We start from the raw sequence: 8797 nt of genomic DNA on the forward strand, positions 1-8797 counted from the left end.
TGGGCAGATCATTGGAATCACTCCTATGCCCAGAGAGCACTGAGGTGAATCTCAATAGGAAGCTAGAAGCTAATGGCTGCTGCTCTGGCTTGGCTGGTAGAGGACAATACTGAGTCTTTCACCCAAATGAATCACTGACATACCCTGAAAGAAAATCTGGGCCAATATTCATAAAACCTCTCAGAGTAGGGAATCAGTTTGGCTTTTTAGATCATAATTAATAAGATAACGGACAGAGGGGAACTGATCAGAGATGAGCACTCTTACTCTGAGATACTTTAAGAATACGGGCCCATAGGGGCAGATAGCATTCATAAGACAACATCAAATATGTATTAATTTAGCTAGTCATCCAGGCTAGTTTTAATAAACAGTAGTTGGGTTTACCTCAGTGAGACTGACCTGGAAAAACTCTGCAATGTTAGCCACATGGCTGGCACACTGACACTTCCTGGCATCAGGCACATCCTCACCAACCTGGGAGAGGAGAGAGGGAGAGAAGAGAGGGAGAGGAGAGGGGGAGTGGAGGGAGGTAGAGGAGAGAGGGAGAGAAGAGAGGGAGAGGAGAGGGGGAGTGGAGGGAGGTAGAGGAGAGAGGGAGAGAAGAGAGGGAGATGAGAGGGGGAGTGGAGGGAGGTAGAGGAGAGAGGGAGAGAAGAGAGGGAGAGGAGAGGGGGAGTGGAGGGAGGTAGAGGAGAGAGGGAGAGAAGAGAGGAAGAGGAGAGGGGGAGTGGAGGAAGGTAGAGGAGAGGGGGAGTGGAGGGAGGTAGAGGAGAGGGGGAGAGAAGAGAGGGAGAGGAGAGGGGGAGTGGAGGAAGGTAGAGGAGAGGGGGAGAGAATAGAGGGAGGGGCGAGAGGGAGAGGAGAGGGGGAGTGGAGGGAGGGAGGGAGGGAGAGGGAGAGGAGAGGGGAGTGGAGGGAGGGAGGGAGGGAGAGGAGAGAGGGGGAGTGGAGGGAGGGAGGGAGGGAGAGGAGAGAGGGAGAGGAGAGGGCGGGAGGAGACTGTGTTAGAGCTACTGTGTGTTTCTGACTTCAAGAATACAGTTGTAGTGTCATCATCGCCGTCTTCATCATCATCATCATCATCATCAATCAAAGTAACCACATTGAAAGGATTGGATGCACTCTTTGTATTCCATTCAAAATGTTGTCTTTGTGTCCAGATTAACAGTAGTAATTATGAGTGAATGAAGCATTGTGTCTCAACAGGAACATTCCTGGTAGGATTGCATTACCATGGCCTATTCAAAACAACACAATGGCCACTGATTACATGAAAGGAATAGTGGAATAGTAATCAACCATAAAAACACATGGCTACTGAACTGGTACTGCTGCTGCTACAGAATTATAAAATAATACAATAATTGGTCAAATAATACCAAGTCCAGGGCCATTCACCTCCTAGTTAATATATATATGGTATGAGTTAGCTACCCTTTCACAATGTAAAGAGTTTTGATTTGAGGAAAGCACTATCTACTGCAAATTTAAATCATATGATGGTCATTCTGCTGTGTGCTATGGGTCAGTGCAGAGCAGAGTGGTGAGTGGTGCTGTGACAGAGACCAGTAGCCAGAGGGGATGTCTGGGCCTGTCACAACGATAGGCACAGTAAGCCCATTAGACTGTCTCAGACTGCCTCAGCTCCTATTACTCAGAGCTTCACTGGGCTGAGTGGACACACACTGACAGGAGGGAGGGAGGGCTTGGGCCATCAGAGAGAAAGTGTGTGTGACACACACATACAGTATACCTATAGAGGCATACACATATAGTTACACATGTACTGTACACACACATTTATAGACATACATATACTAACACACACATACATGCACACATGCACACACACACACACACACACACAGTCTCACCCAGTTGATGAGGACGTAGCGCGGCAGTGCAGCCGTGGGCTCCTTCAGGCTGCAGAAGCCGTACATGACCCGGCCATTATCGAAGGTCACTGTGATCTCTGGTAGACCTCCAGCTAGAGGAGGAGGAGGAGGAGAGGAGGAGGAGGAGAGGAGGAGGGGAAGAGGAGGAGGAGGGGGAGAGGGAGGAGGAGGAGAGGAGAGGAGGGGGAGGAGGAAGAGGAGGGGGAGAGGAGAGTATGATGGGAGGAAGGGGGAGGAAGGAGGAGGAGAGGAGAGTAGGAAGGGAGGAGGAATAGGAGGAAGGGAGAAAAAACGGATGAGAAGAATGAGAGAGGTACAGTATTTACACAAAAACACATCACTACCACTCGCCAGGCTGACCTGACTGTTACCCCCTGACCCAGTCTCTGCCCTCCTCCACATTTTGTGGCCCAGCTGCAGTCTGGTAGCAAGGCAGGCTTATGTCCACTGAGAATAGGCAACCTCCAGTCAACTGTAACAATGCGCTGTTGAAATATTAAAATCTCATCGATGGTAAAGGTATTGAGACGGAGAGACCGCTGACTGTGGTTGGGTAAAGTAGGAGGGGGACTAGAGTGCAGACACATAAACACACACCTGTGTCCTTCACAGGGTCATGATGACCCCTGAGACAAACGCCCACACTCACACCTGACTGCTTTAATGCGAGTCAACCGAGCTGCCACCAACGCCATCACACACTCACAAACACACTTGAAACCCTATCTGTCCAATCAGAGTCAGGTCTCACTGGTCCAGCCCGCCCATTCCACCTACTCTACACCAATAGGATGACTGATAGGTCTGCCTCACCACAAACATAGGCATGGCAATAAATCATGCTTTGTGTGTGGGATGCTGTGTGTGCATGAGTGTGTATCCCAGAGCTTTTCCAGGTTCCAACCCTCCACTAATAGTGGATCTCACAAGACCAGACCAACCTATCAGCATCTCTCCCAGACGATTAACAGAGCAGTGAGAGGAGCAGCAAGTACTGGTATATGAGTTATGGATCATTTTTATTAACAGGCATCATAATCAACTTTGCCTAGCGGTTAAGAGGGTTGGACCAGTAACCGAAAGGTCACTGGTTTAAATCCTCGAGCCGACTAGGTAAAACATCTGCCGGTGTGCCCTTTAGCAAGGCACTTAAGCCTAATTGCTCCTGTAAATGACTAAAATGTCAAATGTACAAAAATGTAATAATGATTATGCCTTCCTCATTGCATAAGTACAGAGTATCAAATATTTAAGAACAGTTTCATGACTAAATAGGTAGCTAACTTTCTTGCCATAAACATAAGACAAAACCACAAGCCTGGTCCAGTCCAAATATATTTACTCAACATACCAACCATCCAGAAAGACTTCTTCACCAGCTAAGCCTACTTTACTAATTGCATCTTGAGAGAAATACGTATTGGGAACTAAAATCATTCAAGAAGTTCTCAGGCAGTACTGTACCACAATGAGAGGTCAGCAGTCAGACCAGCACATACTCTACATATCAGCTCTTTCTTATCTCAGAACCGAGATTAAAAAGCCTTGCACGCTCACGCTCATGCACGCACGCACGCACGCACGCACGCACGCACGCACGCACGCACGCACGCACGCACGCACGCACGCACGCACGCACGCACGCACGCACGCACGCACGCACGCACACACACACACACACACACACACACACACACACACACACACACACACACACACACACACACACACACACACACACACACACACACACACACACACACACACACACACAGCTTGTAACTGAGCTTGCACAGCAGAAAGGGCTGTCCCTGCAGATTTAGGCAACAGTAATTACATTACAGATATGAGAGATGGAGACTGGGAAGGAGGTAGAGGTACAGGATGCACATAGAGACAGGAGTGGTTTGTAAGGATGTATAGGTATCTGGTACAGTAAGAATTGCCTTCCTAATGGAATAGTTATCATCTTAACAAAACATAATTTCCTTTTCATGCGTTTGTTAACACCAATGGCTGGCTGTCACCATCAATGGAGGCCTCAAAGCAAATAAGTATGCCCTCTACTGCAACATTTCCCCTCCAAACAAAGAGTAATTAATAGTCAATTGCAGGCTCTTTCCCCCCATCTCAATACATGTTATCAAGGCAAGAGGCACAGAGAGTACAGTTTAATCAAATAAACCAGAACAACAATCAATCAATTTTGCTTACCTCCTGATGATGCCAGAGTCAAATCATTGGTGTTGCCCTCATATGAGTACAAGGCCCTGCAGGAGTGAAACACAGAGAGAGAGAGACCGTCAGACATATAGAGACCAGAACAACACAGCATCAAAGCATAACAGCCATACTGTCTTTCACCAGCACTTTCTCCAGTATGATTATATTTAACATTCATTCAGTAGTAACTACATGAGCCAGGGGAGGAAGAGGGAGAGGGCACGGGTTGGAACGCTCTCCACTCAAGGCCAAAACTCTTCACACCAGTTCACAGGGGCTGGTAGCTCCGAGGAGTGGAGAGGAGAGAGAACGGCATCATCTTTTCACTTAGCTGTGTAAGAGGGTAAAGCCTGGAGCGATTAACTAGCTTTAGAAAAAAAATCCCATTTCAATTCACACTGCTGGTTTTACAGCAGTAGATAGATATGTACTCAGGCTAAACTGCCGGTATTATTGTTCCCATTCTGAAGACAATGAGAGGAGATAGAGGCATATAATTATTATCTGAATAGAGCCATGCAGTGAGACTCTATTACCCAGAATTCTACACAAAATGGCTGTGTCTTCACTGTCTAATCCTTTGATTTGTGGGTAATCTCTCTACTACTACTTGTGGCTGGCAGCCACCTCACTCCTTCATCCAAGAGAGAAGGGGGTGGGTGTCAGATAGAGAGAGGCTAGGTGGAGCTGGCTACCATATGCAGAAAGACACAAATAGAGAGAGAGAGATCTGTGTGTGTGTAGGTAGATATGTGCACGTGTGAGACAATAAACAGATTATAAACATGTTTAATTAATGACTGTGGGATTACAGTCTCTCTTCCGCCTGGATTATAGCGAGACCATCGCATACCAACACTCTAGTAATAACACACACACGTACAAATACACATACACATATAGGCAAGGGGTAAATGAAGGTGAGTGGGATTACTGTATACCAGCCAGGCAGCAACAGACATCCTACATTTCCAGATGAATCTGGTTGACCTCTCTCTCTCTCTCTCTCTCTCTCTCTCTCTCTCTCTCTCTCTCTCTCTCTCTCTCTCTCACTCACTCACTCACTCTCTCACTCTCTCTCTCTCTCTCTCCGCTCCATAACTGAGTTTTTCACCTTAATCCTCTCATAGGGCCCCATATAGCTCAGTTGGTAGAGCATGGTGCTTGCAACGCCAGGGTTGTGGGTTCGTTTCCCACGGGGGCCAGTATGAAAAGGGGAGAGGGGAGTTCCTTACTAATTAATGACCTTAATTCATCAATCAAGTACAAGGGAGGAGTGAAAACCCGCAGACACTCGGCCCTCCGTGGAATGAGTTTGACACGTGCCCTAAACCCTAAGCTTAAAACAGCCTTTGTCCTCATGGGGACGTGGGAAATGTCCCCATGAGGGAGAATTTTCCTTGTTTTACTATCCTTGTGGGGACTTTCAGGGATTTTAGGTCCCCACAAGGATAGAAGAACCAACAAACACACACACACACCATCGATCATGATAAAGCACTCCTTCATATTACTGTATAATCATCAGAATCACTTCAGTGCCATAAATCATCTTATATCATACTTAATCATCTAATGAATCATAAACTAAATCAGGTTTTTTTCTGGATCAAAATGGGGCTTAGGTGGTGAGCGTGACAGGGGCGTGGCCAATGGTGCGGTCGCCGACTGCTGGACGCAGTGACAAAATGTAGCTGTTTTAAAGCTAATTTCCTGCAATTCTACACATTTTGCCATGGCTTATGCCATCTGAGTGACTCAAACATCATAACAAAATCAATGGGGGCCCCATGCCATGACAAAAATAACACATGGTGTTACATTTTACTGAATGCTGAACCTTCCCTCTGTTCTTTTCTGCTGAATCAATAAAAATAAAAATAAACGTTTAAACTTCTTCCCCCTGCACTTTTCCCACTTACATTATTGAAGCCATACAAATACTGTTTTAGGATCACTTTTAGCCTGTTGTATTCCTAAGAACTAGGGCTAAACTCTCGTACAGAATGTCAAAGTCTCTGGTGTTTTGTACACCTCCATCCATGCATGTCAATTAGTTCAAATACCAAACAACCTCATCCAAGCCATCTTTCAGTCTCCTTACTTTGTATCAATTTCCGTCCACAGAAGGCAGTTATAGCAGAGCAGGGATATCTTCGAGCAGGCCTCACTCTGGCTGGCCTAACATAACCCTCCCCATTAACCCTCTCCTCTCCTCTCCCCACCCCAGCACACCACATCCCAGTGCTGCCCAGGCCAGACCAGCTCCATCAGTAGCTCATCTCCAGTCTGTCTGGGAGACACCCAGCCCAACGAGCTGAGAGGAGACTGGGAGGCAGGGAGACAATGGAGAGAGAGAGAAGGGGAGAGAGGGAGAGAGATAGGGAGCGTAAGAGACAGAGAGCTAGAGATTGAGAGAAAGAGAGAGAGAGAGCGGGGGGGAGAAAGAAAGAGAAAGATAGGGGTGAAAGAGAAGGATAGACATGGAGAGAGAGAAAGAAAGAGAGAGAGAAATTGAGGTAGACAAAGCGAGAGAGAGAATGTGTGAGCTAGAGCAGTTCACGTGTAGCACTATAAATAATTCCCTTTAAAGCAGACTCCTTTTTATTATTCATAAAAGACTGGCTTGACCTAGAAACAGCTCTGCTCTGTGGAGCCTATGTCACTGGGCCTGGCGAGAGAGAGAGAAAGAGAGAGAGAGAGGGAGGGGTGAGAAGGGTGTCCAGATGAGAGACAGGGGGGTGTGGATGGTGAAGAGAGAAGGGTAAGGAGATGTAGAGGAAAGGGGAGAGAGAGGGAGGGTATAGGTATGTGAGTGGATGCAGGGGAGGGGGGTGAGGGAGTGAGAGAATGCAGGGGAGAGGAGAAAGGATGTGAGAGCGAGGGTGCTGGGGGCCTCCTCTATTGTCTCCCAGGGTGGGAAAGAGGGAATGACCGGGCTGGGACTGAGAGTCCCTCACTATAGACCAATTAGACTTCAATATTAGAGAGGAGAGCCACAGGACTAAAAACAAGAAAACAAGACTCGGGGGGGCAAGAAATAGAAACAGAGAAAGGGGTATGATGAAGACGGGGTAGAGACAGGAAATGAGAAACTAATAGAGAGTGTAGATAGAGAGCTACAACACTGTGGAAGCAGGTAGCCTATTAGTGGGAGTCACTCAGTCTCCTCTCTGCTAATAGTGCTGTAGATGGAGGGAGAGAGAGTGATGGTTAACTTCTGTATCTTTACTATGATTTATCTAACCATTCCATGTCATGGCCTACTCAACAAACTCACAACACACAGACATACCCAGCCCCTGACATGATGTTGGTTCACCCCATTCCAAAGCCAAACTCTGTTGTGATGTAGGTGTTGAAAACAACCCCAGTTTTCCCCGTCATGGCCCCCAAACCACTTCATGAATGATTCAACCCTTCACTTACTGCTGATCCTACAGACAGACAGGGAGTAGAGGAAGAGAGAGAGACGGAGAGAGAGAGGAAGAATGTGAGAGAGGAAGAGAGGGAACGAGGGAGAGCCCAGGATCCCTGACTTACTCATGACAGAAAGAGCCCCTCTCTCTATTCTACACAGCAGAGGCCAAACGGAAATCAATTCCACACTAATGCAAAGGTGCTGTGTCAGTCTCTGAACTGTGCCATAGTGGTAAACGGTCTAAAGAACCTGCACACACAAAATCTAACAGAATATAGTACATTCATACACAAACACAACACTTACAAAATACACAGATATACAGTACTGTACATGCATGAGTATGCATACAGACACACTGAAGTATATTCTCTATATATATACACAAGTTCTTTCTCTCTCCCTTTCTACCTACATCATTTTCTTGTAGGGCAGTAAAACCTTGCTCACTGGTCTACTCCCCATGGTGCATCACCATGACAACCAACAGCATCCCTGCCGTTGCCTTGGCAACAACACTTCCTTCCCCGGAGGTGGGAAGTTGGGGGGTTGGGGTGTGTCAGGGGTGTGTACAGTGTGGGAAAAAAGTATTAGATCCCCTGCTGATTTTGTATGTTTGCCCACTGACAAGGAAATGATCAGTCTATAATTTTAATGGTAGGTTTATTTGAACAGTGAGAGACAGAATAACAACAACAAAAATCCAGAAGAACGCATGTCGAAAATATTATAAATTGATTTGCATTTTAATGAGGGAAATAAGTATTTTACCCCCTCTTAATCAGAAAGATTTCTGGCTCCCAGGTGTCTTTTATACAGGTAACGAGCTGAGATTAGGAGCACACTCTTAAAGGGAGTGCTCCTAATCTCAGCTTGTTACCTGTATAAAAGACACCTGTCCACAGAAGCAATCAATCAATCAGATTCCAAACTCTCCACCATGGCCAAGACCAAAGAGCTCTCCAAGAATGTCAGGACAAGATTGTAGACCTACACAACACTGGAATGGGCTACAAGACCATCGCCAAGCAGCTTGGTGAGAAGGTGACAACAGTTGGTGCGATTATTCGCAAATGGAAGAAACACAAAAGAACTGTCAATCTCCCTCGGCCTGGGGCTCCATGCAAGATCTCACCTCGTGGAGTTGCAATGATCATGAGAATGGTGAGGAATCAGCCCAGAACTACACGGGAGGATCTTGTCAATGATCTCAAGGCAGCTGGGACCATAGACACCAAGAAAACAATTGGTAACA

General features: G+C 46.7%; 1 long non-coding RNA gene across 1 annotated transcript; it reads right to left on the reverse strand.

Moving 5' to 3' along the window:
• Positions 1–392: 392 nt before the first annotated feature.
• Positions 393–4169, reverse strand: LOC311114406. Its single transcript, XR_014611101.1, has 3 exons — positions 4113–4169; positions 1878–1990; positions 393–477 (listed from the first exon to the last, which is right to left on the reverse strand). It is a non-coding gene; the product is annotated as an uncharacterized lncRNA (long non-coding RNA).
• Between the last annotated feature and the right edge of the window lie 4628 nt (positions 4170–8797).

The sequence above is a fragment of the Coregonus lavaretus genome (genome assembly GCF_964263955.1).
Source record: "Coregonus lavaretus genome assembly, contig: HAP1_SCAFFOLD_3522, whole genome shotgun sequence".
In the NCBI taxonomy this organism is placed as follows: Eukaryota; Metazoa; Chordata; class Actinopteri; order Salmoniformes; family Salmonidae; genus Coregonus; species Coregonus lavaretus.